The sequence below is a fragment of the Bubalus kerabau genome, chromosome 3 (assembly GCF_029407905.1).
Source record: "Bubalus kerabau isolate K-KA32 ecotype Philippines breed swamp buffalo chromosome 3, PCC_UOA_SB_1v2, whole genome shotgun sequence".
Lineage (NCBI taxonomy): Eukaryota > Metazoa > Chordata > Mammalia > Artiodactyla > Bovidae > Bubalus > Bubalus kerabau.
The window spans coordinates 158,913,582-158,934,090 of record NC_073626.1 but is presented as its reverse complement, the minus strand read 5'-3'; positions in this window follow the sequence as shown (position 1 = coordinate 158,934,090).

Sequence of the window (20,509 nt, the reverse complement as noted above, 5' to 3'; positions counted from 1 at the left end):
GGCTGCAGTCACCATCTGCAGTGGTTTTTGGAGCCCAGGAATATAATGTCTGTCACTGTTTCCATTGTTTCCCCATCTATTCACATTGAAGTGATGGGACCAGATGACATGATCTTAGTTTTGTGAACGTTGAGTTTCAAACCAGCTTTTTCACTGTTCTCTTTCACTTTCATCAAGGAGGCTCTTCAGTTCCTCTCCGCTTTCTGCCATAAGAGTGGTGTCATCTGCATACCTGAGATTATTGATATTTCTCCCGGAAATCTTGATTTCAGCTTGCACTTCATCCAGCCCGGCACTTCACATGATGTACTCTGCATATAAGTTAAATAAACAGGGTGACAGTATACAGCCTTGACCAACTCCTCTCCCAATTTTGAACCAGTCTGTTCCATGTTTGGTTCTAACTGTTGCTTCTTGAACTGCATACAGACTTCTCAGGAGGCAGATAAGGTAATCTGGTATTTCCATCTCTTTTGAACTTTCTGCAGTTTGCTGTGATCCACACAGTCAAAGGCTTTAGTATAGTCAATGAAGCAGAAGTAGATGTTTTTCTGGAATTCTCTTGTTTTTCCTATGCGCCAAAGAATGTGGCAATTTGATCTCTAGTTCATCCGCCTTTTCTAAATCCAGCTTGTACATCTTGAAGTTCTTGGTTCATGTACTATTGAAGCCTAACTTAGAGGATTTTGAGCGTGACCTTGCTAGCATGTGAAATGAGAGCAGTTGTGCAGTAGTTTAAACATTCTTTGGCGTTGCCCTTCTTTGGGATTGGAATGAAAACTGACCTTTTCCAGTCCTGTGGCTGCTGCTGAGTTTTCCAAATTTGTTGGCATATTGAGTGCAGCACTTTCACAGCATTATATTTTAGGATTTTAAATAGTTCAGCTGGAATTCCATCACCTCCACTAACTTTGTTCATAGTGATGCTTCTGAAGGCCCATTTGACTTCGCACTCCAGGATCTCTGGCTCTAGGTGAGTGATCACACCACTATGATTATCTGGTTCATTAAGACCTTTTTTGTATAGTCCTTCTGTGTATTTTTGCCACCTCTTTTAATATCTTCTGTTTCTATTAGGTCCATACTGTTTCTGTCCTTTATTGTGCCATCTTTGCATGAAATGTTCCCTTGGTGTCTCTAATTTTCTTGAAGAGATCTCTAGTCTTTCCCATTCAGAAGGAGGAAAGCAAATATCATATATTGCATATATGTGGAATCTAGAAAAATGGTGCAGATGCAAGGCAGGAATAGAGACACAGACTTAGAGAACAAACTTGTGGACCCAGTGGGGGAAGGAGAGGGTGGGACAAATTGAGAGAAGAGTATTGACATATATACATTACCAGGTATAAAATAGATAGCTAGTGGGAAGCTGTTGTATAGCACAGGGAGCTGAGCTTGGTGCACTGTGATGACCTAGGGGGCCGGGATGGGGATGGGGGTGTGGGAGGCATGCTCAAGAGGAAGAGGATATATGTATACACACAGCTGATTCACATTGTTGTACAGCAGAAACTAACACAACATTGTAAAGAAATTATCCTGCAATTTAAAAAAAATTTTTTTAATAAAAATAGGAGGAAAAAAAAAAGCATTGCTGCTTTGATTTCCCTATTTCATATAAGTTCCCACCTACCCAGATTACACAGACCTTGGAAGTAGGGATCATACCACATCCCTTATCTTCTCTTCCATTTCAGTTCCCTGCTCCCAGACCACAGGATGCAGCAAGTGGCTGGATGTGGAGGAGATGTGCTATAAATTGCGTGGCCCACGGGCTGGGAGCAATTTCCTACTCACTGTAAGTCCCTGTCCTAATGCAGCTGTATCACTTCCCCCGCTTCATGGAGGGGACTTCCTGGTCTCAGAGGAGGGTTTCACAGAATTTCCCAATCACCTGCCGAGGAATGGGTGGGTGCTGGAGGACGTGAGCCGTTGCCAGAGCCCCCGCCAGCACCGACCTCTCAGCCCTGGCAACAGTGTTGGCTGCTGTTGCTACAGGCCTTCGCCGTGACCCGGCCCTGGGGGACATCTGCAGACCAGTGGTTGTCTTGGAATAGGCCATGGGAAAGTCCAAGAGAAGCCACGGCTCTTGACAACCATCCCAGAATCCCACTGAAATGCTTTGCCAGAGTACACGGAGCCCAAAAGGTCTTGGGTTTTATGCTATTTTATCCATTTTTATTTTTTGGCTGGGCTTTTCAGTTGGAAATGCAGAACACTAAAGCTATCCCAGGCCATTCGCTCCAAACATGCCACGAGGCTCCCCTGCGGCTGACCTCTAGAGGATTGGGGCTCGGGCTCCTCAGCCCAGCACTGCAAATGCCAGGCACCCTGAAGACTGTGACTGAAAGAGATCCAGGGCCAAGGAAGCAAGGACGGGGACCAAGACCCAAATCTTTGCCTCCAGGCCCAAGATTTCCTGCTCTGACCAGGAAATGTAAACTACCTAAGGGCAAGCACTTTGTCCACTTCTGATACCCTGAAACCCAGAAGAGCCCCTGACTCACGCTTGGTCCTCAGTAAGCATTTGATGGAATAAATGGATGAATTGCCAGGCTATACAGAGAGATTCTCCAAGCAGAGTGACCTCACCCAGCCACAGCACACCTCATCTTAGATTGTGATAGAAGTGAAATTTTGTTTGTACAGCCCGTGAGCTTGAGCATGTTCATTGTAGTTTTTAGTGGTTAAAAAAAAAAATGCAAAGAAAAATCATACAGTTGACTCAAACAATATGGGTTTGAGCTATACAGGTCAATTTATGCAGATTTTTTTCAGTAGTAAACACTACAATACTATGCGATCTGTGGTCGGTTGAATCTGCAGATGTGGAACTGTGTATACAGAGAAATCCATATACAAGGGAGCCGTGAACATGGAGGAAGCAGGGATGCAGAGAGCTGACTGTAAGTTTTACACAGATCTTCAACAGTGCTGAGGCTCATCGCCCCTAACTCCTGCATTGCTGAAGAATGCACTGTGCTTCTTTACTCATAGAACTTGCATAAAATTCAAATTTCAGCGTCCATCAATAAAGTTTTATTGGAGCACAGTCACTCCCATGCACTTACTGGTATTATCTGTGGCTGCTTTTGCAAAACAGCAAATTTGCTACAAAGTTGCAACAGAGACTGTCTGACCCACAAAGCTGAAAACATTTACTGTGTGGCCTTTTATAGAAACAGTTTGCCAACCCCTAACCTAAAGAATCTTCCCAGTTAGGTACCTGTTGTCTAAATCCACCAGCATTCATTGTTTTGCATTAAAGGTTGCTCACTCTCTGGTTTCTCTCTTTCTTTCTCTCTCTCTTTCTCTCTCTCTCGGTACAGTTTTTGTCTCTGTTCAAAGACACGGGGTCTTAAGGACGGAATTTCTAAAGGTGCTAAAGGGTTTAAAACAGGGCATCCCAAGAAAAATTCGGTCCACTTTCTGTATTGCTAAGGCTGAGCGCTGTCACCAGCGCTCTGATGAAAAATACAAAAAAGGAAACTCCTTTGAGCTCACATGAGGGCCCATTGCCTTACCCTGAAACACTCATGCCCTCTGCCTGGACTTGCTCTCCCCACCTTGCCTCCCTGGATGCCTCATCCATCTTGGAGCAGCACAGACATGCTGGCTTTGGAGGTCTTCCCTGAGCCAGCCGCCATGCACACACAGGTCCCCTGAGCAGCAGAGATCGAGGTATGGTTTACCTAGATCCAGGGGTTGGCATCCATCCCTTCCTGACCCTCCCCCAAACACACACCCATGGCCGACACAGCCAATCACAACAATCTCATCAGCGAACAAAAGCATAATTCCTTGCCATTTCTGGCTACCTGCTTCCTCTAGACAATCAACTCCTTGCATGTATAAACCCTGTCTTACAATTTTTATTTCCCACCTGACACTGCAGTAGGTGTTCAGCTGATACGAATCCTCTCCCCCTTTCCTTCTGTCACCCTATCCTGCAGGGGCAGGTGCAGAATGAAAGCCAAGTCTCTTTGCACTAAGGCGCTAGTAACTACTCTCCAGGATCCCTGTAACGGGCAAGTCCTCCACAGGTGAGAACATGCATCTAGAACTTCAGCCCAGGAGTTCAGATCAGCTTGATGCCAACACCCACCCAAGGTCCCGCCGTGGCTAATGTGGTTTTTTCTCCTAGAGAGGGCTGCTCATTCTTCGGCTTGTAGAAGGAGATGCCATAGTCTGCGTTTCCCCTCTAATCTTCTGATGAGCTAGGAAGATCTTCTATTCCATCTGAGCCCTCTTTCTTCACACTGGACAGGAGGAGGAAGCAACAGTCATCTCTAAACCCAACTTAAACTCCTGATTCTTTCCAAGCCAAAGGAAAGTAATTTTCCAGTCTCTTAAAAAAGAAAAGACACTCACCTTTTTCAATAGATATTTCCAGCTGCTGACAAGGGTGCTTCAGAAAATTTGAATACAATGGCATGTATCCTGGCATCTACAGCTACCTTAGCAACCTATATCTTTTATAGATTGCCTGGGATACCAAGGGAATTGGTGGCAGACATCTTAGGCAACCAAACTCCCCAGAACTGATTCCTCCAGTGACCTAAACCTCTTGGAGAACAGAAGCTTCCTAAACTTTAATTGAAAGGGAAAACTTGAAATCTTTATCTACAAAAAGGACAGAAACCCTACAAAGTGTTGTCTTACTGACCTGCCATGGTATAGACATGGACGATTTAGAATTTAAATTCTATTGTGAATAAAATCATGCCTCAACTGAGAGTTGAGAATGAGAGATGCAAATCAAGTGGACCAGCAAATGAAAAGAGCATATTTGGAAAGTGTTAGTTGCTCAGTCATGTCCGATTCTTTGCAACCCCATGGACTGTAGCCTGCCAGACTCCTCTGACCGTGGAATTTCCCAGGCAAGAATACTTCAGTAGCTTGCCTTCTCCAGGGGATCTCCTGCATTGCAGGTAGATTCAGGGATCAAACCTGGCTCTCCTGCATTGCAGGTAGACGCTTTACCATCTGAGCCATCAGGGAAGCCCATATTTGGAATGGTGGTTCACAAACCTGGACCACTCACCTGGGGAAATATGTTCAAATACAGAGTCCCATGCCCTGTTCCCAGAGAGTTTGATTTCTGTAGATCTGGGATGAAACTTGGGTCATTTTTTTGAAGCTCTCTCAGTGATTCTGATAAGCATTCAAGTTTGGAAACCAGCCATGTGAAAAATATTTCTTTCCTTCTCCCCATCATCATGTTCCAGGGTCTCCTGGATCTTAGTTCCCTCAGTTCCTGCCAGCCTCAAATTCTAAATCTCAAGTGACAGGAACTCATTTTCTTTAAAATAAAAGGAGGAAGCCGCAGCCACTAAGTGCTGTGCTCGGGCGCTATGCCCAAAAAACCTGGGAATTTGACGCTGCATCTGGCCCCAGGCTGTTGGAAGGCTGTGTGGTTTCTTTTGAGCTTGCTGCCTGGTTTATTTTAGGTATTCGCTCTGCAGGCTAGTAGGCTGACCTCCCTTGGCTATTCCTGAGGGAGCAGGCTACCAGTCCCCTGCTGTCTCTGCAGCTACAAGGTACAATTTCCAAGCATGGAGGTAATAGGAGCTGACAGTCAGCAATGGCTGGGATCAGAATTAAACCTGGGGAGACAGCATTCTGGGGAGAAAGAATTCCTGGCACTGAGGCTTTACAGGTGGTCCTAACATTGCTACTCACAAGCTATGTGATTTGGTCACTTTCCCTCTCTGGGTCTCAGTTTCCCTAGCTATGAAACAAGGAGTTGAACTAGGTAAAGGCAGCATGGAATGGTGGAAGGAGTGAGTCCTGTGACCAGGCTTCATCACTAACTTGCTTTGTGACTTTGAGCAAGTGAGTGAACCACTGCACATCAGTCTTCTCATCTACAAAATGAGTCTAACAGTATTTCCTTCATAAGGTTTATGTGTCAATTTAAGGAGACGATATATGCCAAGTGCTTGACTTAAATTCCATTTGAGGTCCTAGGCACACACATACACAGTCACACTTTCTCACCCCTAAACCATCAATCTGATGAAGGGGGTACCAGATTCAGGTAGAGATGGTGAGTTTGAAGGGAGTTTAGGAAAGGGAGAGCTCACTACTCGAAGGACAGATAAGGAGGAAGGGACATATGACCTTCTTTTGAGCTTTAGTTGGGATTTTAACCAATGCCCAGAATTTTAATAAGCAACTGAAGGAAAAAACCCAGGAGTATAGAGAGAGTTAGTAAGTCTGGGTAGGGAAATCTGGGTTTTAATGTCTGCCCTCTCACTGCCTGGCTCTGTGATCCTGCAGATTCTCTACTTCATTCTCTGTAAAATGGAGTTGTGATGAGACTGGATATGATGATGTAGGAGAAAACACTTTGTATGGCGCCTGGAACATGGTAGGTATTCTGTGAATAGATGGATGGATTTCAGATTAGAAAAGTGGCAATGGAAAGAAGAATGCCCAAGCACCTTTATAGGTCACTGAGTGTATTAGTAGAGCTCAGCAATTTCCAGAGTATTCCTGGAATTCTAGAACCTTAAGATGCTCCAGGGAGAAAAAACTACTCACTGGTCAATTAACTTTAGGAACGGCAACATGATACATGTCTCTCTTGAAGATTTGCAATCAATTTCAACACATTAGTGATTCTTCAAAGTTCTAACTTTACTTTCAGACAGTAGTTCCCAAACTTAATTCACTTCTCAACCAATTTTCCACATTAAACCTATTAACCTCTCACTGAACTTGGCAGGGGTCTTCCTGGTGTGAGGTAAGGGGAGGGTGGTGAGAAATTTGGAAAAAATTACTTGGGTTTTGCCTTGTGTTTCCACTGCATTCAGCTGAGGAACAATCTGTGCAGTGGTGGAAGGAGCGCAGCCAGAGGAGTAAGCACGGGTTCTTTGAAACAAAGAGACCTGTGCTTAAATGCAGTCCCTCCACTATGAGTCATGCAGCCATGGGCAAGTCCCTTCACCTTTCTTTACCTCCAGCTCCTGATCTATAAGTTTGCAGCACTCACCTCAGCAACCCACTGCAGTATCCTTGCCTAGAGACTTTCATGGACAGAGGAGCCTAGTGGGCTACAGTCCATGGAGTCAAAAAGAGCTGGACACAACTGAGCAACTAACACTTTACTTACCTCCAAAGATCACTGTGACAATCAAATGAGTTAATGTACCTGAAGAGGTTAGCATTATGCCTAATACAGAAAAGCACTCAGTAAGCAGAGAATTGGAGAATGGAACGGCTGGTATCATTTTCATTATGCCACCATTCAAATATCCTCTATCCATCATTTTGCAACGTCCAGTATGACTCAAACATTGAGCCCTGAGAGTACACATCAGAGTCATCTCTGCCTTCCCCTCTCACATGGGGATCTGCCTAGAGCCCCATCAAGAGGTGAGTAAGCCCATTTCAAAGAAGACAGTGGTGGGGGCATCTGATGTGTGCTTTTTCTGAATACAGAGCAAAGGAAGAGGGCTCTTTTGGAAGGAGGACTTGTCCTCCCAAACCTGTCTGGGCTGATAGTGTCAACTCTTGCAGGCTGGCAGCTGGCCACTGGGAGATGGAGAATCTGCTTAGTCATTTCTCAACAGCAAGAGCAAGTAGCTTGATAAAGAAGCCAAATATACCCACTGAGAGGTCTGCCAAGCACCTCCTAAAAGGAGAAACGAGGAGCAGTACAAAACTCTGAGCACCAGGATCGGATCAGGGTCACAGGGCAGACACCTGGCCTCCAGGGTCAGAGACTCACATCCTGTTCAAGCGTCACCACCCTGGGCTGGGGGAGATTGGCCAGGTTCATCCCTGACCATCAAACTCAAGTCCCCAGCTCTCTTCCCTTTGTTGAAGCATGTTGGCCACTGGCAGCTGCAGTCTCTGCAGGGATCCTATGGTCAGTTTCTCTCCACTGATTTATTAATTACATTCAACATTCATTGAATACTTACTATATATGCTATGGGAAACACAGTTATATATAAAAAAAAAAAAAATGTCCCTGCACTTATGGAGTTAACATTGGGACAGAAAGCACACAAGTAAGCAAATAAAAAAATAATTCCAGGGAGTGTAAAGTGCTTTAGGGAAAAACTAGAAGGCTGAGAGATCAAAGAATTAGAAGCTAGAAAAGAATGAAGGTGGGTACTCTGCCCCTCAAAGAAGACACATTTGAGCCAAGACCTGAGTGGAGCAAAGGACGGAGCCAGAGAAGATATGGAAAGAGAGTGCCTGAGGCAGAAGGGCTGGAGAGCACCACAGCGCTGCAACAGAAATGAGCCCAGTGTGCAGGACAGCAGCCAGAATGGCTATAGAAGAGTTGGGAAGAGGACAGGAGGGCAGGAGCGGGTTAGAAATGAGTCAGAAATCCCCCCAGGCCAAGGCAAGGAGTTTTGTTCCAAGAAGTCTTTGGAAGATTTTTAATGGCGGAAAGGATAAAGAGCTCAACCTGACTGTAATGTGAAAACCAGATGAGAAGAGGACAAGAGTGGGATCTATCTGGGAGAACAGTTGGCACATCCAGAGCAGAAGTGACGCTGGCTCAAGCTAAGAGGTTGGCAGGGAGGGGGTGACATTTGGGGTGTATTGTGATGGTAGAGCAACTGGGCTTGCTCGTCAGTGGGTTGCAGGCTACGCTTGGAAGTGAGGTTGATGAAGGGAGACCCTCAGAATAGTGGCCTTCTTCCTGAGAGGTAGAAGGCTGCAGGAGGAAAGGTTTGGGGAAAGAAGACACCATGATGCTTTGACAATGGCGTGAGAGGTTCAAGGTGTTTATTGGGCTCCCAAGTGGAAGGGCTCACCTGGAACTTTGGCGTGTTTGGAGCCCAACTGTCAGCACTGTGGTCATCAGCAAAGGTGCTGAAAGCCCTTCAAATGCCCACACTTCGACAAGACTGAACGAAGTCAGAAGAATGCCATTCGGGAATGAGACTTTAGCAAAACATATAATCCAGTCCCTTTGTTTTACAAGATGAATATGGAGGCCCAGAGAAGGGAAGCAACTCGCTCACTCAAGATCACACAGCAATTTGCTTACCAGGATCCACACCAGTGTCCTCCCTACCCTCCAGGAAACACCCTCCAAGTTTGAGTTCTTTTCCACTACTCACAAAATTGTTTCACACTGATTTCTTAAAGTTTTTTACACACTCCCTAAAAACTTCCCTTATTCTACTATGGGGGAAGTTTTCTTTTCTTTTTTTTTTTTTTTTAAGGGTTATTTTTGTTTATTGGTACCATCTAGGAAGTTTTCTTCTCTTGTCTAACTTTCTTATCTAACTGAATTTTCTCTACCTCCAGTTTAAGTTCATATTCTGTTGTAATCACTCGTATTATTTTTTCAAACTGTGCATGATGTTGTTATACCTGACTTCTCAGAAAATCGTGTCAAGTAATTAGGTTAAGTATTTTGGTTGCCATTTACGGATGGGGAAACTGAAACACATAGTCAAGTCAATTATATTCAGTCCCTTAGCTAGGTGAAGACAGAATAAAAACTAGAACCTTGCGTGTCTTAAGTCTCAGCTCAGGGCTCTTCCCTGTGGCCCAGGAGATCTTTTAAACCCATATCCTGACTTGTCCTCAGTTGATGACTCTTCCAAGCTCTTTATAAACAGAAAGATAATTAACATTACTGTCATCTTTTTTCCACTCCATACAATCCTTTGTCTTTTTAGCTCTCCTCTCTGTGGACAAGATGGTTCTTCATTGTCCAAATCCTTCTCCTCTTTGTCCTAGGCACACAGCTAAACTACATTTCCCAGTCGCCCTGTAGTTAAGCATTTCTTTGTGACTGATTTCTAGGCAACAGAATTTGAGCAAAATTAATGCACACCCTTCACAGCCTGGCCCATAAAAATACTGCAGCTCAACTGTCCGTGCTTTGTCCCACATCAGCTTGATATGCATGAGTCTGGCCACCTTGGAGTCATGTATTAAAGATGGTAGAACTTCAAGATGGAAAGATCTTAGATCCTTCTATCAATACTTGGAGAAAAAGAGACTGCTACTGCTAAGTCACTTCAGTCGTGTCCGACTCTGTGCCACCCCATAGACAGCAGCCCACCAGGCTCCCCCGTCCCTGGGATTCTCCAGGCAAGAACCCTGGAGTGGGTTGCCATTTCCTTCTCCAATGCATGAAAGTGAAAAATGAAAGTGAAGTCACTCAGTCGTGTCTGACTCTTAGCGACCCCATGGACTGCAGCCTACCAGGCTCCTCTGTCCATGGGATTTTCCAGACAAGAGTACTGGAGTGGGGTGCCATTGCCTTCTCCGGAAAAAGAGACTACCAATCAATAAAACACATTGACACATTTTGTAAATAACAAATAAGCTTCTATTGTGTAAGCACCATTATCCGTTTTGTGGTCTGTTTGCTACAGTAGCTTATACTGACCTGGGTTGGAGACAACCTGTTCTGGCCCAGGAAAACATGCTGCAACACCTAGCGATCACTTTCCAACACTCAAACTCTTAGCTAACAGTCAAAGTAGAAGAAAGAAGCTCAGAGACCATAGACTATGTCCTTCTTTATCCAAGAGAGGTCCAGAGAAAGAGAGATCTGGCATTGTCTAAGGTCAAGGACACCCAAAGTTCTTTGCAAGACTAGAGCGAGCGCTCATTTTCTGGATTCTCCTCCAGTGCTCTTTTCTGAACAAAACATTGCCACTCTACAGACCAGCAGTGGGTACAGTGTCCAAGACAAGCTTTAGAACAGGACTTAGACAAAGCTCACTGTCAGAAGTGTCTCCTGTAAAACAAACTTGTGGTTGCCAAAGAGGATACCAGGATCGGGTGAAGAAGGATAAATTAGGAATTGGGAATTAATATAAACACAATACTATATATAAAATAGGTAAGCAACAAGGATCTACTGTGTAGCACAGGAAACTATATTCAGTATCTTGCAATAATGGAAAAGAATCTATAAGAGAATATATATATGCTTTATATATATATATATATATATATATATATATATATAATGCAATGGGGGTGGGAGGCTTCCCAGGTGGCACTAGTGGTAAAGAAACCTCCTGCCAGTGCAGGAGACATAAGACTTGGGAGTTCAGTCCCTGGGTCAGGAAGATGCCCTGGAGGAGGGCATGACAACCCACTCCAGTATTCTGGCCTGGAGAATCCCATGGACAGAGGAGCCTGGTGCGCTACAGTCCATGGGGTCACAAAGAGTCAGATACAACTGAAACAACCTAGCACGCATGCACGTGTGTGTGTGTGTGTGTGTGTGTGTGTAAAACTCAACCATTTTGCTGTACACCTGAAACTAACACTTGTAAATTAACTTTAATTCAATGTATTTAACATGGTTTAAAAAAAAGAAAGAAAGAAAGAAATGTCTTCTGTAGTTGTAAGCCAGCTCTTCCTATCAGTAGTTTACATTCACCTATTCTATGCCCTCAAAGAAGCTGACAAGTGTCTCATCATCTGCCTTCCTATGATAACCTTCCTGACATTAAAGGGTGAAGCCACTATATGGGCTTCCCTGGTGGCTCACACGGCAAAGCATCTACCTGCAATGCAGGAGACCCAGGTTCAATCCTTGGGTTGGGAAGATCCCCTGGAGAAGGAAATGGCAATCCACTTCAGAATTCTTGCCTGGGTAATTCCACAGACAGAGGAGCCTGGTGGGCTACAGTCCATGGGGTTGCAAAGAGTCAGACACGACTGAGGAAGACACACACACACATCATACAGCCCTTCCATTCTCATTTCTCATTCCAGCACAGCAATAGTCTCACAAGCATGTCTCATTTTCTAAGAAGTAAAAACAGTCATGACCATCAGATCAGATCAGATCAGAGCAGTTGTTCAGTCGTGTCCGACTCTTTGTGACCCCATGAATTGCAGCACGCCAGGCCTCCCTGTCCATCACCAACTCCCAGAGTTCACTCAGACTCACGCCCATCGAGTCAGTGATGCCATCCAGCCATCTCATCCTCTGTTGTCCCCTTCTCCTCCAGCCCCCAATCCCTCCCAGCATCAGAGTCTTTTCCAATGAGTCAACTCTTCACATGAGGTGGCCAAAGTACTGGAGTTTCAGCTTCAGCATCATTCCTTCCAAAGAAATCCCAGGGCTGATCTCCTTCAGAATGGACTGGCTGGATCTCCTTGCAGTCCAAGGGACTCTCAAGAGTCTTCTCCAACACCACAGTTCAAAAGCATCAATTCTTCGGCGCTCAGCCTTCTTCCCAGTCCAACTCTCACATCCATACATGACCACAGGAAAAACCATAGCCTTGACTACACGAACCTTTGTTGGCAGAGTAATGTCTCTGCTTTTCAATATGCTATCTAGGTTGGTCATAACTTTCCTTCCAAGGAGTAAGCGTCTTTTAATTTCATGGCTGCAATCACCATCTGCAGTGATTTTGGAGCCCAGAAAAGTAAAGTCTGACATTGTTTCCACTGTTTCCCCATCTAGTTCCCATGAAGTGATGGGACCGGATGCCATGATCTTCATTTTCTGAATGTTGAGCTTTAAGCCAACTTTTTCACTCTCCTCTTTCACTTTCATCAGGAGGCTTTTTAGTTCCTCTTCACTTTCTGCCATAAGGGTGGTGTCATCTGCATATCTGCGGTTATTGATATTTCTCCCAGCAATCTTGATTCCAGTTTATGTTTCTTCCAGTCCAGTGTTTCTCATGATGTACTCTGCATAGAAGTTAAATAAGCAGGGTGACAATATACAGCCTTGACGTACTCCTTTTCCTATTTGGAACCAGTCTGTTGTTCTATGTCCAGTTCTAACTGTTGCTTCCTGACCTGCATATAGGTTTCTCAAGAGGCAGGTCAGGTGGTCTGGTATTCCCATCTCTTTCAGAATTGTCCACAGTTTATTGTGATCCACATGGTCAAAGGCTTTGGCATAGTCAATAAAGCAGAAATAGATGTTTTTCTGGAACTCTCTTGCTTTTTCGATGATCCAGCAGATGTTGGCAATTTGATCTCTGGTTCCTCTGCCTTTTCTAAAACCAGCTTGAACATCAGGAAGTTCATGGTTCACATATTGCTGAAGCCTGGCTTGGAGAATTTTGAGCATTACTTTACTAGGATGTGAGATGAGTGCAATTGTGCGGTAGTTTGAGCATTCTTTGGCATTGCCTTTCTTTGGGATTGGAATGAAAACTGACCTTTTCCAGTTCTGTGACCACTGCTAAGTTTTCCAAATTTGCTGGCATATTGAGTGCAGCACTTTCACAGCATCATCTTTCAGGATTTGGAATAACTCAACTGGAATTCTATCACCTCCACTAGCTCTGTTCATAGTGGTGCTTTCTAAGGCCCACTTGACTTCACATTCCAGGATGTCTGGTTCTAGGTCATTGATCACACCATCGTGATTATCTGGGTCATGAAGATCTTTTTTGTACAGTTCTGTGTATTCTTGCCATCTCTTCTTAATATCTTCTGCTTCTGTTAGGTCCATACCATTTCTGTCCTTTATCGAGCCAATCTTTGCATGAAATGTTCCTTTGGTATCTCTGATTTTCTTGAAGAGATCTCTAGTCTTTCCCCTTTTGTTGTTTTCCTCTATTTCTTTGCATTGATCGCTGAGGAAGGCTTTCTTATCTCTTCTTGCTATTCTTTGGAACTCTGTATTCAGATGTTTATATCTTTCCTTTTCTGCTTTTCTCTTCTCTTCTTTTCACAGCTATTTGTAAGACCTTCCCAGACAGCCATTTTGCTTTTTTGCATTTCTTTTCCATGGGGATGGTCTTGATCCCTGTCTCCTGTACAATGTCACGAACCTCATTCCATAGTTCATCAGGCGGTTGAAATGTTGGTCTCCCCTGAACTGGCCACATCATCTGGTTGTTTCTTCCATTACTCAGCAGGGCCTGCAGTCTTCACACACAGGACAGCCACTCAGGCAGAAGGAAGAGAGGGATGGCTTTTGTTGAGGGATGGTTGTGTTGATGGTTTGTGTTGGTTTGTGATGGTTTGCAATCAATCTTGCTATAGATATTCTTCCCACTCCCACATTCCCTGAAGCCTTCTGGACACTAAAATGTAGTCTACAGTGCTAGAACCATTTCAGGCAGAGAGTAAGCAAATATGCTTTGCCAAGACTGTGCCCAGGGGTCTTGAACCTTTCTTGATCCATATCCCTATCAATAAAGTACTTTAATCATGTGCCCATAATATATCTAGTGAAATATTATAATATCTATAATATATATTGGGCTTCCCTGGTAACTCAGATGGTAAAGAATCGGCCAGCAATGCAGGAGACTCAGGTTCAATCCCCAGGTTGGGAAGATCCCCCAGAGAAGGGAATGGATGCCCATTCCAGTATTCTTGCTTGGAGAATTCCATGGACAGAGGAGCCTGGCAGGCTGTAGTCCATGGGATCACAAAGAGTTGGACACAACTGAGTGACTAACACTATCCTCTACATTATATTATATATTGAAATGTTTAATAGATACATACTTAGGTATACTTGAGTACCTATTTAATATTTCAATAGGTATTTAAATAATATCTATTGCTATTTAAACAGAAATTATATCTATTGGGGCTTCCCTGGTGACAATGGTAAAGAATCCACCTGCCAGTGTAGCAGACATGGGTTCAATCCCTGGTCCAGGAAGATCCTACATGCCATGGAGCCACTAAGCCAGAGCATCACAGCTACTGAGCCTGTGCTCTATAGCCCAGGAACCACAATTGATGAACCCATGAGCTGCAGCTGCTGAAGCTTAAACTCTCTATAGCCTGGGCTCGGCAACAAGAGAAACCTCTGAAATGAGAAGCCCATGAACCACAACTACAGAGTAGCTCCAGCTCTCCCAGCTAGAGAAAAGCACAAGCAGCAAAGGAGACCCAGCACAGCCAAATAAATACATAAAATTATTTCTTTTTAAAAAAGAAATAAAATCAATTGAAATATTTATAAGGACACACATGTGCTATACACAAATTAGTTATGTAAATGATACAGTTTTCACAAAAATGAGAACGGTTAAAGGACAAGATAAAAAGACCAGCATGGATGAAAGTGCTAACAATTTCCTCCCTGGCCCCAGTGGGCCTTTCTGCACAGCCCGCTCTTTGGAGAACACTTGGTTCATCAAAGTTTTTGAACTGAAGTCACAAACTGGCAACCAAGAGGCCAAATGTAGCCCACAAATGTGTTTGGTTTGGCCTGAATAATGTTTTCTAAATTTTCTATTAGTCCCCAACATGTAAAAAATTGTACCAATTCATGTAAAAATCTTAGAGATTTTTGAAATTCATTTTATTCACTGCTTTATCCCTGGTGCCTGGAGCATAGTAGGCACTCAATAAACACTTGTTTCAATGAATTTCCAACTTCTCTCAAAAAAATCATGCTGGTACATCTTCCTGGCAATAACCACCTGGAGCTGAATAGTGAATGCCCCCTGTACCAGGATGTGGGCTCACCAGTCCTAAGACATAGACCCCACCACCCGCTAACGAAGTCCTGTAACAAACCAGCTTCACTCACACCACCTATTATATGCCTGGTAACCGAACAATTGCTTCTGTCTTAGGACTTCTTGGTTACATGATGGCCTTGGTCACCCTCCATGAGATCAGACCAAACCAATATTCCATCTGGAGTCCAAAGATACAGGTTTGAGTATGATTCTGTCAATTACCATTCTTGGGGGATTTTCTCTCTGAGCCAAAATCTCCTACCTGGAAAATGGGAATTGCAATACCTTTTTTCAAAGGTTGTTTGAAAATCAAAATAAATGAAATCATATTTGTGGGCTGTTTTGTAAATTGTAAAGTATTATGGAAATTAGAATACAGGCTCAGACAGTAAAGAATCTGCTTGCAATGCAGGAGACCCAGGTTCGATTCCTGAGTTGGGAAGATCCCTGGAGAAGGGAATGGCTACCCACTCCAGTGTTCTTGCCTGGAGAATTTCATGGAGAGAGGAGTCTGGCAGGCTACAGTGGGGTTGCAAAGAGTCGGACATGCCTTAGCGACTAACACTTTCACTTTCACCACTGTAACAGCTGTGTTCATCTACCAGGAGGACTAGCTGAGATTTAGGGATGAAACAGACCACATTTTCCTATATTAACTATATTTCTCTCTACGTCTCTACCCTCCATCCCACCACTTTGATTTTCAGATGTACTGGGAAGACAAATGATGGGATAGGCCAAAAGTAAGGAATAAGCCACCACCCAAAAAGTTGGGTTCCATTTCTCCTAGCGAGAGTGACTCTTTTATTTTCTCTCTTTCTCATATATAAGTCACTAACTGCTTGTGACTTTCAGACCCAGCTCTCCGTGCCTTGCTCCCAAAGACCGAAGGTATTCCCAGTGTCTTTCTGCACCTAATCCTAAGAGCCAATACCTACAACCTCCACCTTTATCTCCTTGAAGCTAGACCTGTTATGAACTTCTAATCTTGTTGTTCACCCATTGGAAATAAGCCCGAGAGCTTTTCTCTTCCACCTTTTTATCAGCAGAGAAACTATTTCTATTACATAAAAGACTAGCTTTGCAGCAATGTTCCCGTTACACACACACAGACATACACACACACACCACACACTCTCTTCTCCCTCGGGCTCTCCCATAAATATTTGCCAGCTATCGGCTGATCCATATAAAATAACCAATATTCAACCTTTTCTGACCTAGGAAAGGGGGCAATTTTATCATCACCATATCAATATATTTAACCCAGAGACTCAGGCTTGGGGGTTTCTGTAACCTCTGAATCTTCCTGTTTTTAAGCCAAAGCCAGTTGTTCTTATCCATTTCCCACGGTGATTGCACTGAGTCTCTGAGAAAACTGCTTCAGCATCTCAAGTATGCTGGGGAGTTTCCTTCCTCATGGACCTATAGTTGTCAGACAATTCCATGAACTAAAAATCCTGGTCAAAATATAGATTCTAGATGCAACAGATTCTTGCCTGTTCAGCCTCTTTCTGTTCCCTGGGGAGAAAGGGTGTGGATAATTTATAAAATATGCACTACTGTTTTGGGACTAAGAAGTGAAAGCCTCTTTAAGGAAGGAGAGCATCAACTCAGGATCCCCAAGTCCCACCATTTTCGAAGCCCCCCCATTTCTCCTCCTTCTGTTCTTTTAGCCCTTTGTGAAAAGGTCCCCAAATTCCCTATCTCAGGCTTCTCCGGTTCTGTCCATCACCAGGAGCTCTCTTTGCTATCTGCTCCATCACCTAAAGCCCTCCCTAGATGTTGCCCACTCTTCAACACAATGGAGAAAATGGGGAGTCTCAGGAAAGCTGGGGGAATACCCCCAACTTCCCACGGGTATTGGGAAATGCTGTGTATAATATTAGCAGAAATCTCATGGTGTTAAACGTAGTTCTTTCTGTTGTGGGGTCCCTATTTAATAGGCAAATTCCCCACATATTAAGCATTTCTGAAACTGTCCCTTAGAATGCTAGTGTTCTAAGAGATATTCTTGAGTGTTCCTAAAACAGGAGTTCTTTGATCAAAAAAGTTTGGCAATCCCTATATGCCATTACTGGCCCCTTGTAGGAATTTTATAACACACAGCTTCACATTCAAGATTTTGAGAGATCTTGCAGAGGAAACCCTATGTAATTTCATTTGATCTAGTGTTTCCTAAACTTATTCAGCAAAGGAACCCTCTTCTTTCATGAAAATTATTTTTATCATTTCCTGAGCTTTTATGTTTCAAAAAATACGCTTTGTGAAATCCTGCTGCTGCTGCTGCTGCTGCTAAGTCACTTCAGTCGTGTCCAGCTCTTAGCGACCCCATGGACTGCAGCCCATCAGGCTCCTCCATCTATGGGATTTTCCAGGCAAGAGTGCTGGAGTGGAGTGCCATTGCCTTCTCCATGTGAAATCCTGCTCTATCTTGTAAGGGAGGATACATGCTTCACTTTCCCTTTAGAGAATAGAGCCGGTGAGGATGCAGGGCCCCTTATCCAAGCCCACCACCTCTGGAGTGAGCACCTCTCACAAGTCTTGCAAATGGCTTTCCTCCCCTGTCCTGCACACATGCAGTGTCTTCAAAGAGCAAAAGTTTTCCAAATGCCTGTTCTAGCCCATGACCCTTCATTCATCTGGGCCTTGAAAAACCCAACATGAGCCTTCGACAGACATGGTTAAGACAAGGAGATCCAAGAGGCGTCCACCCAAAAGAGAAGAATCTGTCTCCAAGTGTGAGACATTCTCTTTAGTCCCATTGCCCAATTTTGATTAGACACACCCTGCTCTCCAAATTTATGCATAAGGGCTTTAACTTGTCCCACCCAGGTGGGAAGCCCTGAAGGACAATGCTGAAACCACAGACTTGGATGTGGTGTGCCTTAGTCAAATTCCTTGTGATTCATCTGGATCCCACACTTTAGCATTTCAATCCACTCTCCTGTTTCTTACTCTGTTCCGTCTATGGAATTTATCTCCCCACCTAGAACATAAATGCCAGGACGCTTGAATCCATATCTTATCCTTCCTCTCTTTGTCCCTAATGTATCTATCTCTCAATAGTAGGTACAGTGGAAATACTTAATAAACAATACTAAATTGAACTTAACAGAATCCCCTCTGCTTTTTATCTACCCCAAGAAAGAAGGGTGGTAAAATAGGAAACTTCTCTTAACCTATCTCCTTTAATAGACTCATATGTGTGTTAGTTGCTCAGTCGTATCTGACTCTTTGCAAACACACAGACTATAGCCTGCCAGTCTCCTCTGTCCGTGGAATTTCCCAGGCTAAAATACTGGAGTGGATTGCCTTTTCTTTCTCCAGGGAATCTTCCCCTGGCAAGAATATTGGAGTGGTTTGCCATTTCCTTCTCCCGAATATCTTTGTGACCCAGGGCTTAAACCTGGGTCTCCTGCATTGCAGGTAGACGCTTTACCATCTGAGCCACCAGGGAAGACCAACAGACTCATAGACTCAGCCAGTACCCTCTATTCCCACTGAGACGTAAACTAGACAATCCCACAGTATACTGACTGCTCACAGCCACAAGGCCAAGCTCTCATGCCCTAATGCACTTCTGTTCTCACTGATTGCTTGCTTATCGAGAGTCAGGTGTGTTCCCAAATTTGTCCATGCTGGTTGTATGTGTTACTATGGTTGTAAGTTTTAAATAAAGTTACTGGGATGGACATTTGTTTTCCACTGGATGGTCTCTATTTGCCTCTCCAGTTGCATTCTCTACTCTGCTCTGTGCCCAGGGAGGCTCACCTTTATAGACTGGACCAATCAAGCCTCCTTGGCCTCTGGCCTCCAGTTGGTTCCTACCAATGGAAGTTATCTGCAGAAAGTGGAAGGTGTAAGGAAAGCAAGGTTGGGCTATTTACCCCCCAACTCTCTCCTTGCAGGTCTGGAGCTTGATAGTGACTGAATTCTTCTAGCAGAAACCATTGTACCTGCCAGGCAGCTATCTCTTGTAGCTACGCGGCATCAGTACACTCAGGGGTGGGAGCAGCCTCCCACAGTGCCAGTCACTGTGTGCCTCACACCACTGCTTGGTTTCCCTCAACGCTGTCCACACTGTGCACTCCCTTTGCTAAATTCTTTTTAACCATCCCTTCTGGTACCAGCTTTTTTCTGCCTCCCCCGCAAACCCTGACTAGTCCACCTACCAACAAGCATTCATTTCCCTCTTCTTTTCTGACAGAGCCCATTTGCTCTAATTCCAGGATTCCAAGTGGTTCAGGGAGCATCTCCTTCATGCCAGAGGAGAACTCTAAATACATATAATACATATTGTCATTTATTTCTTCATTTCTCCTTGGTGCAGGTACTTATTACAGGTTAGGGGGTATCCATCTCAAGAGTTTGGTTTGATAAATTTGGTCCAGACCTCCTTTCTCAGGGGCTTCCCTGGTGGCTTAGATGGTGAAGAATCTATTTACAATGCAGGAAACCTAGGTTCAATCTCTGGGTCAGGAAGATCCCCTGGAGAAGGAAATGGCTACCCATTCCAGTATTCTTGCCTGGAGAATCCTATTGACACAGGAGACTGGCGGGCTAGAGTCCATGGAGTTTTAAAGAGTCAGACACTACTGAGTGACTTTTTTTTTTCCCTTTCTGAAGAGACCTGCTTTTATGATCCATGGGACCATGAGTCCCCTGGAGCAGAGATGGGTCATATTAGTTACTCTTCAGACCTAGGCTTTCTGTCATTAAAATTAAAAGGTGCTTGCTCCTTGGAAGAAAAGCTGTGACAAACCTAGACAGTGTATTAAAAAGCAGAGACATTACTTTTCCAACAAAGGTCTGTATATTCAAAGCTATGGTTTTCCCAGTAGTCATGTATGGATATGAGAGTTGGACTATAAAGAAGGCTGAGTGCTAAAGAACTGACGCTTTCAAACTGTGGTGTTGGAGAAGACTCTTGAGAGTCCCTTGGAGTACAAGGAGATCAAACCAGTCAATCCTAAAGGAAATCAACTCTGAATATTTATTGGAAGGACTGAAGCTCAGCTTCAATACTTTGGCCACCTGATGCAAAGAGCCGACTCAATGGAAAAGATTCTGATGCTGAGAAAGATTGAGAGCAGGAAAGG